Source organism: Oryzias latipes, chromosome 24 (genome assembly GCF_053564925.1).
Source record: "Oryzias latipes strain Hd-rR chromosome 24, Olatipes_Hd-rR_3.1".
Lineage (NCBI taxonomy): Eukaryota > Metazoa > Chordata > Actinopteri > Beloniformes > Adrianichthyidae > Oryzias > Oryzias latipes.
This window is the reverse complement of record NC_136260.1, coordinates 10,090,081-10,103,413: the sequence shown is the minus strand read 5'-3', so window position 1 is coordinate 10,103,413 and position 13,333 is coordinate 10,090,081. Positions and strand designations below refer to the sequence as shown.

Below are 13,333 nucleotides of genomic sequence, written 5' to 3'. Positions count from 1 at the left end.
TAACCACCAAAAGAGGAATCCCAAATTGCAAGGCACGGAGAGCGTGTGTGTCGGGACACGTAGGACCGGCTCCGGCGTGCGTGCGCCGTTCAACGTTTGCCGGGTGAGTCGTGGTCAGGAGGCTTTCCGCGGAAAAAGCGCGCCGTGACGCAGAGTATCTATGTGCAGCACCTGGCCGGCCAACGCTGACCGGTGGGCTTCTTTGTTCATCAGCTGAGACATATGCAAGAGGAAGAGGAGGGGAAGAGAGGGACAGATGGATTCCTGAGGAGGGGATTCAGGTAAAATGGCTAAAAAGGGGGGAAACATGGGCGTTGATTGATCCAGATCATCAAGTCAACTACATCATTTAAAATAGGTAAGGTAGGACAAAAAAAGTCCTTGCTGGGTACAGTACATGTGATGGTAAATAAACTTAAATATTCCTTAAATAAATACATTATTTAAACAGAAAATGCCATCATAATATAAATATTAATATTTTGAGTCATTCCAAAAGTCTAGCAGTTATTGATCTGGGTTTTATAAAGATACATTGGATATGAATAAAAAATTACATTGTTGTGTATTTTAGTACGCAAAAATAAAAAATGCTTAGATAAAATAAATATGGTTTATGAGCTGCTTCATTTCTGTTTGCTATTGAATATGAAATCCACACTATACATATCTTCTGATTGAGCTTTCATTTCCATAACAGCAAAATCAGGATGTGAATTCCAAATGAGATTAAGGCTTCTTAAAGTCAAAAATCCTTTCAGTTGAGTTCTTCTGTGAGTTTTTTAAATCATGCCTTTAACTAGTTTGAACTCTATGGATGTCTTTGTATATAAAGGGAGCCCTCTTCTGGATCGATGCTCTACTGCAGGTCTAAAAAAACGCTTTCATCTGCCTCAATGACAGATTGATAGGCACCATGGAAACGGAACAGCTGATAAGTACTGACATAATGTGGCAGCTATCTGGCCGCCACAGAAAGCCGGACTGCTGCAATTCACAATATTGCTGTGCATGCGATGGGACGAGGAAGCAAAAAAAAAAACAAAAAAAAGGGGGGGACAATGAGAGACTATTGAGGATACCTGAGACATGATAAAGCAAGAATACAGAGGAAGTAAAAGATAAGGAAGAAAGGAGTCTTTTCTAATGGGAGGAGGAGGAGGAATCCCGACTAGAGTGCTGCTGAGAGGAGTTTCTCAGCCTGATCCACAGGTAAATTGAAGAATAACACTTGGGTTCATTAGCAGTGTCACAGAGCTACCATTTCCGCTGACTCAGAGTGTGTGCACTTGTGTGTCTTCTCCAGTGGACAAGGATACATTTGATGGAGCATGCGTGTGCAACTCAGTATGTGCTGACTCAATGCCCATCCGAACCCACACACTTTAATTGAAGGCTCTTCCCCGAGTGTACAATAAGCAGCCTCCCCTGCATTGATCTGGACATTGACACAGCTTTGTAAACACTATTATGTTGGGAAACCAGGGTGATTCCTGTCCGTGCTGCAGAGGACAAGTGAGCGTGCAGTAATCCTCCAGCAAACACTCCCTGTGAGCATCCACTCTGTCAGGAGTAAGACATGGGAGTTATCGATGTGGGTGTTTACAGTGTGGCCACAGTGTTTAATTTAGTCAGAGTTTGTTCTTTTTTCCACGAAGAGCGATTGTGCCGTGGCCTGATTTCATGCGGCCGCACGAGTAGTTTTCCACACGAGTGCAGGATGCAGTCACAAGGTGCTCTGACGTTGATGAAGGTTTGAGAGGGTGATGGTTTGCAGTCCTTCTGGCCCTCCTCTCAACCCACTGTTGACTTCCTTTGTTTCTGACATTGTAAAGCATTCCTAATATATGATAACAAACTGAATTTCATTTAAAAATATTGCTCAAGTTTTAGTCATAAAAGATGCAGGTGGAATAAGACAAGAAATCTAACTTTATCGCAATATTCTTCCATTATTTCCATTAACTTTTTGTTTCATAAAAAAAAACCAAATGTGTAGCAATACATTTTTCTACTTTTCCATACAGACTGAAGGGTGTTTGAGTGTGAAGAAATTAAAGTCACATTGTGTTCTAAATGTTACCAATAGCCTGCCATATACGCTTTTAACACCTGGTGCTAAATTATACAACTTTTTTCCTTTGCGCACTCCCTTTTGCAAGAAATCGTTCTACTTTGTTGATGTAAGTTCACTAAACAGCTGGAAAAATCACAGCAGGAAGTGATTTTCCCTGTAAAGTGCTTCTGTCTGGGTTATCAGAGTTCACCTCCCAACTCATCTTACATAAATTATACAAAATTGGGTCTTTATGAACCATCCCATCCCACTATTGAGGGGCTGAGCTTTGTGCACTTGTACATCTGGCTGCCCCAGAATAGCATACTCCAAAGTATTTGTAAGTTTCCTAGACGTAACTTTTTTCTTAAAACTTTAAGGGACTTGGCTGGGACTGATTCTAAGTCAGTTTCACAACTGTTAAACCCTCCCAACGTGTCATTTACTGATTTATGTCCAAGGTCAAGACTTACTCTATCCCTCTTTAAATTCTACGTACATGAAAGTACATACTTACAGTAATAACTGTTTCTTACCGTGGCATCCAAGTGTAAAAAATGAGTTACAGTCAGTTTTAATGGGCAAAAATGTCTGGCTTTTTAAGGCAAGGATTTATGTGAATAGAGTTACTGCCATGCAGTAGATCTGAATTGACCTAAAAAAGACACCTGGTTGCTTTCCACCATTTGAGTTTACATTTCACTTAGCTCAGTCTTAGGATGAAACCACTTCTGTTGGTTTAATAGTTGATCATTAGGGGCAAATAATGCTTCAGAAATTGGACGTTTATATTTGTGAGTAGTAGTTTAGGCTGTTCTGCAGGCAAATCTCCAAATACCAGAGGGCATTGTGGGTTCTTTGGTGCAGGGTTATGTAACATTCTTTTGTGTGGTTAGTTGGTTATGGACCAACTCCCACGTTCACTATAGTGTATATGAAGTTTTGCAGTGATGCCTCCAAATCTTAGATGTCTGATGGTTATTTTGTTACAGGTGGTGCTACTGTAAAATTTTGTTGGTGTAGCAAACTAGCGCTAATGCTAGCAATTTTTCAAGGTTTAGTGTTGGAAATTTGCCAAAGCAGTGTTCACACCCAATTCAAGGGGTGCTCAGCGTCAATGTACAGTTTTGATCAAAGGTCCTGCGGCACGTTTGAACTCTGGGTTATATCCAGAGTTCAAATATCTAAAACTTTGGCAAAGAATTCCTGTCGCGTCAACCAATCAGGGACTTTGGCGTGTGACGTGTTGATGATGTAATCTTTCGTTGGAGTCCAAGACCAACATTGAGGACACGCCAATCCTTTTCCTTTTAAACTTTATGACATTTTTCTTCTTTGTATCGACATAATAATAAAAAGGTCCTCTAATTTTATTCTTATTTTTTCTCTCCTTGGACAGCTAGTCGTCAAACTGGGGTACAGAGATGGAAGTACCGCTGAAATTGGCTGTCATTCAAACGCAGCTCCTGCAGTATATGATAAACTTGACCGTACTGGGAAAGTACCTAAATGATCTCATGAATCCAAACATGGAGATGTGTCACTCATCCTTTTGTAAAGATTTTCAAAATAAATAAATCTGATTTCAACGTCATCCGTATCTTCCATGCATTGATTTTATATGAGATGCCACAGAACCATTACCATGCACCAACTTCCCTGTGCAACAGTGGAGGAAAGTTGTATTTTGTAAACATCATGATAAGTCAAACAAAGCATAATTTCAAAAAGAAAGTTCACTTCTTCCCGCTTGTTCTTGTCCAGTAACAAAAAAGAAACGAAGTCAAATAGCTAAATCGTTCATTCATCCTTCTTAGATTCTCTTCTCTCTTTCTATTCTGAATCATCCCAGTCTTCAAAATAATCAAATTCAAACAAGTTAAAGGAAACTAGCATGTCTTATTTATTGCATTGCTGTTTGATAAACTGGATTAATTTGTGTCATCCTACGTATTGTTAATAAGAAGTTTGAAGTGTTTAGATTTCTCAGAAAAGTGATCCTACTGTCTTTTTTATAATGTTTCAGATTAGAGAACTCTGGATCTGATGTTTTTTTAATGGCTTTTTTATTCTTTATTGTTTGAGATTGACAAAAAAATACCCCTTGGTGGTGTGAAAGTAAAGGCTGGTGGAAGTCTGTTACAATAATAAAAAAAAACTTCATAAAGCCACTTTTTAAGTTGTATTTTGATCTTTTACTGTGCCACATTGTCACAAATGTGAATTAAAAGACTTCACAATGAGGCTTTCCACAGCAATTATTAGGTTAAATTGAAACTAGATTAATTACAGTAGATTCATTAATTACAGGTCATGATTAATTGATCGTTAAAAAAGTTAATCAAACAACAGCTCTAGCTGATACTAGCATGTAGTTCATGTTCAAATGTTTTTGTTTTTAAAAAGCCAAAACACTTGTAACCAGAGAGAGAGAGAGCCTCCCACATCTCGACGTGTTGAAACATTGCAGCTGTGGACCAAATCCACAAGGAGATGAATGACCAGCAGACAAATCCAAGTCAAATTCACTAACATAGTGCATGCATAGAGGAAGGCTCACACCCACACATTACTCTGACAGCTGTGTTGGAATACAGTTTGTCAGACTCAGTGAAAACAACAATTTTGCTTTGCACCTTTTGCATTTACTTTGATACTGTCAAGTTATTTTTTCGAGAGTGGCTTGGCTGCTTTGCTGTCCAATTCTCAGAAGTGATTCAGACAAAAAAGAAATATTTACTACCAAAATCTTCCTTCCTAGAACCAAGTATTTTTGCATCTCCTGTTTATCTTCGCACAACTTGCGAAGAAAAGGGGAAATAAATGGAGTAGCATTTTTATCAATTATTTACATAACACATCTAACTGTCCGTTGGCAATTCTTCTGTACAGATGAATTCCCTCACCATCAATATGACCGTATGAATCATCAACGAAATGAGTGTCAAAACGGTTAACCCTGAACATCTGCGTGGAGCGTGCTGCTTGGAGGCAGCACTCATCTACCTCCTCCTTCATGCTGGTGTTTATTAAGGATGTATGGATCAGTAAAAGCAGTTATATAGAATCAGAGCGGAAGTTTGAGTACTTTAACTAGAAAAAAACCCTCCTTTCTAATCATCATCACTTTATCATCTTCTTTCAGATCCTGTCGCAGAGTTGGATGCTATGTACTCGGCAGTCCAACGGTTCATGGAGTTCATAAGGTCATGTGTTCAGCAAAGAAGAAAAATGAAGAGGAAAGTGAGGGTGAGGAAAATATATTGTCGTTTAACCCGACCAAAGGCTAGTCTTGTCAACATAGATCATTTAAAAAATTGCTGGGACCAATGTTTAAAGAGCACATGCTGGGCGAATCAGATTCATTTCTTTCTGCCAGATGGATAATTTCTCTTTCTTTAACTAAACTTCCACAACAAGCTATTGCTAACTGCTCACATGCAGCACAGAACAGCTTCTGTTCCCTTGTCAGGAAAGAGTCTGAGGCAACCTTTGGCCTTTCACTCTTTCATATTGCAGGTTTTACAACGTGTTGTGGGGTGGCAAAGTGTTTACGGGTGCTTTCACACCTTTAGTTCGTTTAATCTGGTTTGAAGCATCTGAGGAGTTTGTCAACACGTGATGTTTTCTGCTTGGTTCACTTTCTTTACACACTGTAAAAAAATTCCCAGCATGCCATTATGCGTCACTTCATACCCTACAAAAACTTCCCCACAGGTAAATGATCCCTCATGTGATCTGCAAAAAACAGCAAACAAGTAAACACGGGAAAGTTGAGGAGGGTTTTATGCTTCTGTAACACAGATGAGATTCAGATTCTCTGATGTTGCTTTGAACTTTTTTGCAAATTGCATTTTTGAAATAAAATAAACATTGTTAAGAGAGTGTCAGTGCCTTGGGATCACACATGAATGCAAATGTTTGGCAAAGTAGAATCTTAACATGATTTATTAGCATATACAACCTGTGATTTCTAGTCCACATGACAACATGGGACCATAGACAATATATATCACTGGACAAAGTGGGTATGACTTCACCTGTAGAAAATGCCTTACCTTAGGTTCCAGTGAAATGAAGCCAATTCAGTCGCCATTTTTATGCAATAGGGGTGCTACCATTTGGAGCCAGCCCACAGTGATTGTTCCGAGTCAGTCTGAGTCACATTTGTAGGGAAACTGCTGTCGCCAATCATGAGTAAACTTGTTTATTAAGACATCTGATTGGTCAGTTTATAACTTGAATAACTTGCGATTAAGAAAGAATATAACTTAAAAAAGTTAGCAAGAAGATGTTAAAAAAAAGGTAGCAGAGCAAGAATGGTTACTCTGTCAAATAGAATGAGTAATAACTGTTTATTTTCCAATAGAAGTCTATAGGATTTTTGCAATGCAGTTGGTAAGCGTAGCAGGAGGGGTCCGTGTGTTCTCTGACATATACTGTCTATGCATGAAACTCACTTCACTTGCAAAAAAACCTAGTATGGTTCACTACCATCTGATGCTACGTTCACACCATGCTAGGAAACATGCTTTTGAGCAACCGCTTCCGATGAAAAGCCTGTGTAAATACACATATATGCATGTTTCCGCATTAAAAACTCTTGTGTCCATAAGTTGATACACAATTTTTTTGTCTGTTTTAGGGCTCTATACAAAACACGCACCAACTGTGCATGTGAGAAAAAGTTAAACCAGTTAAACTTTGACCGATCAAGGACTCAGATTAGGTAGTGACTTATGGATAATAATATGAATAATAATGGATTGGATTTATCTGCGCTTTTCCAGATACTCAAACCGCTTATACTGAGTCTCCATTATTCATTCATACATTCATACCAGTGATGGTAAGCTACTGATGTAGCCACAGCTGCCCCGGTGCAGACTGACAGAGGTGTGGCTGCTAATACGCGCCCCAATGACCATCAGCAGGACATTCATATGCATTCACACACCAGTGGAGCCACACTGAAGGCAGGTGAAGTGTCTTGTTCAAGTACACAACAGTTGGCTGGAACCGCCCAGTGGCTCAGATGGTAGCGTCCTTTTCGAAACACAGAAGTGCCAACCACTTGAGAAAACGATCATGAAGGGCAAATTAATCATTGCGGTTTATGCTGATCAATGCTGATCAATTTCACTCTTTCATACAATTTGCTTTCACAAGTGATCGACCTTGGGAGCATTTCAGGCAGACTACTTTAGCACTGCTTTACTTCGGTCACTCTCTAGGGCGGTTTAGTTTAATCAACTCACCTGTTCAGCGTCCTATTTAAGTCCAGGTGTGCAAGTTTTCCTTCTCTTCCTTTACCGCAAGCGCTGCGTTCGTCGCCCCACCCTCCTCCCCGGCTTCCACCTGTGTGCTCCACTAGGGGTAGTTATTACCCAAAAGTTTTAGGGAGATCTTGTCTTATGTCATTGAACGGAGCCTTATGCCAAACAAAAATAATGTAAAAATAATGTCTTTACTGCACGAGTTGTCTGACTGATAGCAAAGCTATCAGGGGCAAATCAAACACTTACGGGGACTAAACCCCCGAAAGAATATCATCTAGTTCCCGGTTCACTGGGGGGACAAACAAGCTCTAAGCAAGAAGAAACAAGTAAACCAGAAAGGAAAATCGGGAGGTCCAACGAAACTGTAACTTTTACTTTACTGGTAAGCTTCTGCATCTCATCACCACATTTACTCAGCAGATATTTTCAAGTATTTTTGTGATTCACACTAATTCAAATTTTGTCTGTGTTTTTTTCACTTGTCATAAGGCACCATTCTGATGTAATTTACTCCCCAGCTTTCCTCTCTCCTATTTGTTTGTTGTTACTCTTCGGTCCTCCGAAGCGAGACCCTCGCTTTGAAGCAGACCCTAGCTGCGCGTAAACGTGAGAGGTTTGAACACAGAAGGCCGAAACGTCCATCTACGTGTGTTTAAATGGATTTTTCATTGGAATTGGTAGCTTAAATGTGCATTTCCAATAGCTGATAAATGAATCCTTGGAGACAAGAAAACATTGAATCAAGAACAAATTCTTTCCCTACTTTTGTCACGTCTTGAAAACAAATGTTCTCTTCTGAAGAGACATTAAAGTTGTTAAATAAAAAAATGTTAAAGGTTTGAATTTATCCATTTCAATTGAAGACTGGTTCATTTGAATGTAATGACCAATTACACTATTACCTATTACTACATTTTTGGACTTGATCAGTGCTATAATGTAATACATTTGGCCTGTTGCATCACCCACTGTTTCTTCAGCAACCCTGAGGCATTTGCATATACAGATGTTCAATGTGTGGTTTTTTTCCTATCTCTACTAACATTCACTTCTGTTATCTGTCTGCCTTTAAGCTGATGGAAAAACCATTAGAAACAAAAAATAACAAGACACTAGGAAGTCAGCTTTATCCCTGTTTTTTAAGCTAAGCCACACTAATCTTTGTGTTTAGTGTTTTGCCAAACTATTTCCATGACTGTTCCACTTGGTCTAAATAGTATTTAGAGAAGTGCAATTGCTCATCAGAAATAAAGACCATAATCTTAACCAATGTCAAAAGTCAAGCCTCCAAATGAATGGTATTTGCTGTAGATGTGTTTACAGCTTTAATCTCTTGGAAGAGTATCTTCCAGGTGTGTTTGTGAAGTCTCAGTGGAAGTCGTTTTCCTACACACACGTTGTCTTATCTGTGTGTACCTTCCTTTGTGGGCCTGTCACAACCAAGCCATTCTGGCGTGCTGATGGCCACACAGGCACTCTCATAAGCACAAATGCAAACGTATACCCACATGCTTGTCAGTGGGCCCAATTCCTCATGAACACTGACCTGTGACCTCAGGCCCTGACCTCAGGTTAATTAGTGTCTTGTGAGTTGAAGATGAACACATCCATATTCTACAGTACCTTTTCTGCTGTTAATTCACATAGATTTTGATTTTTTAAGCATTTGTTTCTCCTCAGCTTTTAGTCACAACAACAATTTCCCGCTCTGCTGTCTGTCCTTTCCGAAACCACATAACAAAATGTTAAAAGGGTGGCTTGCAGTTAACTCACTCAACAAGTATTTACACCCTTGACTTCGTAACAGGCCTTACCCATTAAATGCAACACAGACTACAATTGCATCATGGATCTCTTGATTCATAAACTGACTCTGAAACCTCATAGTGTTGTGATGCCACACCTATGAGTCTTTCAAACTGTGGCAGCGATGAGGGAGCACTGAGACATGTGTGCTGAATCATGTTTGCACTGCATTTAAAAAGACGGAGGAATGAGGGGGGAACAAAGCGTGAAAATAAACCATCGGAGGCTGGAGACGGCTCCGGTGTATCACCTGTTCATCCAAGAAGGCATTCATTACATTACTCAGCAAAATCTGTGATTAAGATAAAAAGAAAAAAAATGGTGTACCAATAAATTATACAGACGTCTATAAAAAAAGATTTCTATAATACCTTTACATGTTGTATGCTTATTTGTCCACCTCATACTTACACACCACTTTCCTTTGCACATAATGTTTCATTATAGGCTATAATAATATCTCCCTCCCAGCAAGACGTTCAGCCCTCAATCATTATCACAGCAGGATCTGTAGAGGCCCACTTGTAAGGGAGTACAATGCAATTAATTCAGAACGTATCGTCACATTACACAATTTTCCCTCCAGTCTATCCTACATAGCCGGTTTGTGTGAAGTTGTTGTTGGGAAATAAAATGCACCCTGATTGATGTGGGAAAACACAAAGTCAGACTGACAGTTATGGGAGAATTATTACAAGTATGCACACGTCAAAAAAAAAAAAAAATCTGTTTACAAAGGGCTTTTCCCAGAGCAGGAAAAGGCAAACTTTATGTTGCCCTGAGCAGAGACTGGTTTCAAATTGGTGTGAAAGCACTTCCACTCTGAATTCTCATCCTGATTTTATACAACGTCCTTCTATCACACTTACATTTACAGTAAAAAGGATTAAGGGATTAAGTTAATTTAGGACTCACATATATCTGAGAAGCCTTTAGAAAAAAGAAATACAGTGAAAAAGGCTTTTTAAAAATATTCATTTAAGAAAAGATATTTTAGCTGAGTTAATTTTTTATTGTGTTTTTCAGTTTCCCTTGTTTAAAAGTAGTAATATTACATTTGATTGAAATAGTTGTGAACACTGTTTTCTTTTTTCACTATTCTTATAGTTCAGATACAGACATCTGTTCTGTAAACAGATGACATGCAGCATGCTCTTATTCTCTTGGGAATATTATATCACTTCACTTGGTGCGTCAGTTAGGGAGGAAATGACGATATATAAAAAAGATGTCAGTCTTTCTCTGCATTATGACATCTGAATGTTTGCCTGTATATGTAGATATAGGTAAATGGCAACTGGCTTATGCTTATACAGTGCTTTTCTGCCTTCCTCAAAGGCCCAAAGTGCTTTACAGTCACAGCCCCATTCATGAATACATTCACTCACTGATAGTGAAACAAATCAATAACCACCACAGGCAATGTGGGGTTCAGTGTCTTGCCCAAGGACACTTTGACACATGGGCAGGCAAGGCGGGAATCAAACCTGTAATATTCCGATCAGAGGTCTACCGCCCTACCACTGCACCACCTTCATTTGTATATACTGTGCATACACATAAATAAATATAGAAAATCTCTTTTTTAAGCAAATTAAATGGAAAAACATATTTCCCATTCTAAAAACTACAAATCCCACCAGAACTGACAGCCTAATGAGCTTAATTTTCCAGGTAAGTGATGGAAAGAATGTGAAACGCATGGACAGATAATGAAAAAGTACAAGGATCACGTTTCAAATACCGGCAAATTAAATTCAAAAATCAATTCAAAAAGGAAAACTAATATTACCATGTTCAGCAGTCAAAAAACGTTTCTGTTTCACACAAACTTACTTGAACTTTGAATGGTTGCATAATGGCTTGAAATGTTGGTGGTTAATGGGAGGTACCAAAATATTTTTAGCGGTAAACATGGCCAGGCGTGAAAAAGGTAAACAGCTGTGTAACAAAACAGGTTTTTGGAAAAAATCTGGGACAGGTGTCAAAGGAAAGTGAATTATTATGTGAAAAAGGGCCTGTGAAAGAGACTATTTATATACACGTACATTTAATTTAAACATTCTAAAGTTATTCCCCAATATACCGGTACTTATGTACTTATCTTTTTATTTTTCTACCTATAAATTTACTTTGTGACTCTACCTTCTTAAATAAAGATAGGCTACAGGCTACTAACAAAAGATTTACTATATATGTCACCTCAGGTTTACAAAATTAAAGATTTCAGCAGCTGAAGAGTTAATCCTGTGTGGAAATAATCGAGTTTCTCTGGTTTATTAATTTGCAATGCATGTAATTAAATGGACATGGCTTGGGTACCAGTGGCCATAAATCTGTTCAAATGAACCTTGTTTTGCCTCTGTGCTTTAGAATTTCACAAGTCCTCCACTTTAGTCTCACGCTTATCTAACCTTGCCCCTGTGGGTTTGCGTAATATACAGGAAAAAATATTGCAATTATCATACAGGGTTTTTTTTTCTTTCGGCTCCCCTTCAGAGGTCGCCACAGTTGATTTTGCTTCAGTTCAAGTCCAGGTTCTACATCTACCTGGACTTGAGACCAGCACAGCAAAACAAGTTACTAAAATCGCATGAGGAACTCGGACTACCAACCACACCCAAGCCAGCTTTGCAGCTAAAAAAAGGTTGTTTAAATAGTCTCCCATCTATGTGGACATCTCTCTCCAAAAGCCAAAAAACAAATAAAAAAATACTCTACAAATATTGCATGAATTTGAGCTCTAATTAAATCAAAACATCTGGTAAAAATAATGTCAATTGTAGTTGACAAGAATAAAAAATTAGGCAATAGCACTAGAAAAAGGTTTTTGTTACCAAGCTCTTAGTAAATTACAGCCAAGTTGGACTAATAGAGCAGTCAATGAGACATTGCTCCCATCTGAAGCCAGCCTCCTGTGGCCATTTAAGGAATTACAACAATTAGTGATTTTGAGTTTTCTTCAAATTTTGCAATGGAATGTGAGGAACTGGTGGTTTAGTTTGGTTTATTTTTTTGTTTTTTTTTAGTACAAAAAAATAAACTTGCTGTTCATCAATGTGATTAATCTTTAAAGTACTAACACCAAATCTGATGGTGGATGTACTTTTTGTCATATCAGAAAAGGGGGAGAATATCTGCTCTTTATGCTTTTTTTCTAATTTTTATAATTGAAAGCAGAACTACCTTGCAGTGTGTGTGCCTGTTTGTATCCCCTTTCAGGTGGCTAAATTGCCTTGTCTTTGTTAGCACTGCTTGTTTCACTAAGACAGAGTCCATAGCCTGGCAGTGAAACCCAACACTCGCTTGGGGAGAAAGGTCTTCCCCAAAACTCAGGCTTGATTTCTTTACGAGGTGCAGAGTCACACTAGGTGGGGCTGCACACTGGGGAGTCTGCAAAACCCGACACCGAACACGCTGAAACGAGCCCACGCCACTTAAATTTACTCAAAGAAATTAAGACTCTGTGTTCCCCAAGAGCAGGATGCCCAGGGTTTTAATACAGAGGATGTAAATCAAAGAAAGGAAAAAGAGGCAAGCAGGGAAAGTGGAGTGGATGAGACAAAGATGACCTTTGGTATTGAAGGAGGGTTATTTATGGGTGCGAGGTAAAGGATCAGAGTGAGGTTATGAGAGGCTGATTTCTGGTGTTGACAAGAAACTTTGACATTTTGCATAAAACTTGAGTTGACTAATGACAAAAAGATGTATTTTAAAAAGCCAAGGCTTCCCCAGAGTGTTTTCTGTCTGTTATGACAATGTGCTTTACTTAGTGTTAATATAGGAAATAGATTAAGATTGTTGTAGAAAAAGGTGAGTGTAAGATGATGTGTTAGTTACAATTGTTGAAGCCTGAGCAATAATTTTATTATTTTAAAAAAGTAAAAGAAAAACGACCTAAAAGTTATTTTTTATGATCATAAAATCGTTTCTACATCAGTGAGTACAGCCAGAACGCATTCATATACAAACCTTTTGGCATTTTAAGGTGCATTGTTGCTTTTTGAAAAAAATTACGGCTTTAAGTGCGCCTTATCGCTCAGAAAATAAGGAAACACTTGCTAGGAAAAACACTTGAGTTGGAGTTTATTGATATTTTCTAAGCCGTGATTTATATTTCTGATTTGAGACATATAGTAAATTGTCAAATACTGCAGTTCCTCCAAAGACCACTGGAGGTAGGTTGCAGAAG

The 13,333-nt window shown here is 38.6% G+C and overlaps 1 long non-coding RNA gene across 5 annotated transcripts in view; it reads left to right on the top strand.

Moving 5' to 3' along the window:
* Positions 1-24: 24 nt before the first annotated feature.
* Positions 25-13,333, top strand: part of LOC110017700 (uncharacterized) — a 64,702-nt gene continuing 51,393 nt past the window's right edge. For 4 of the 5 annotated variants that reach the window (XR_002293189.2, XR_013653944.1, XR_002293187.2 and 1 more), the window contains exons 1-2: positions 111-358; positions 5,202-5,305. This is a non-coding gene — a long non-coding RNA (uncharacterized LOC110017700). Of the gene's footprint in view, positions 359-5,201; positions 5,306-13,333 lie in introns of all 5 variants that reach the window. The other variant, XR_013653945.1, reaches the window with a different exon arrangement.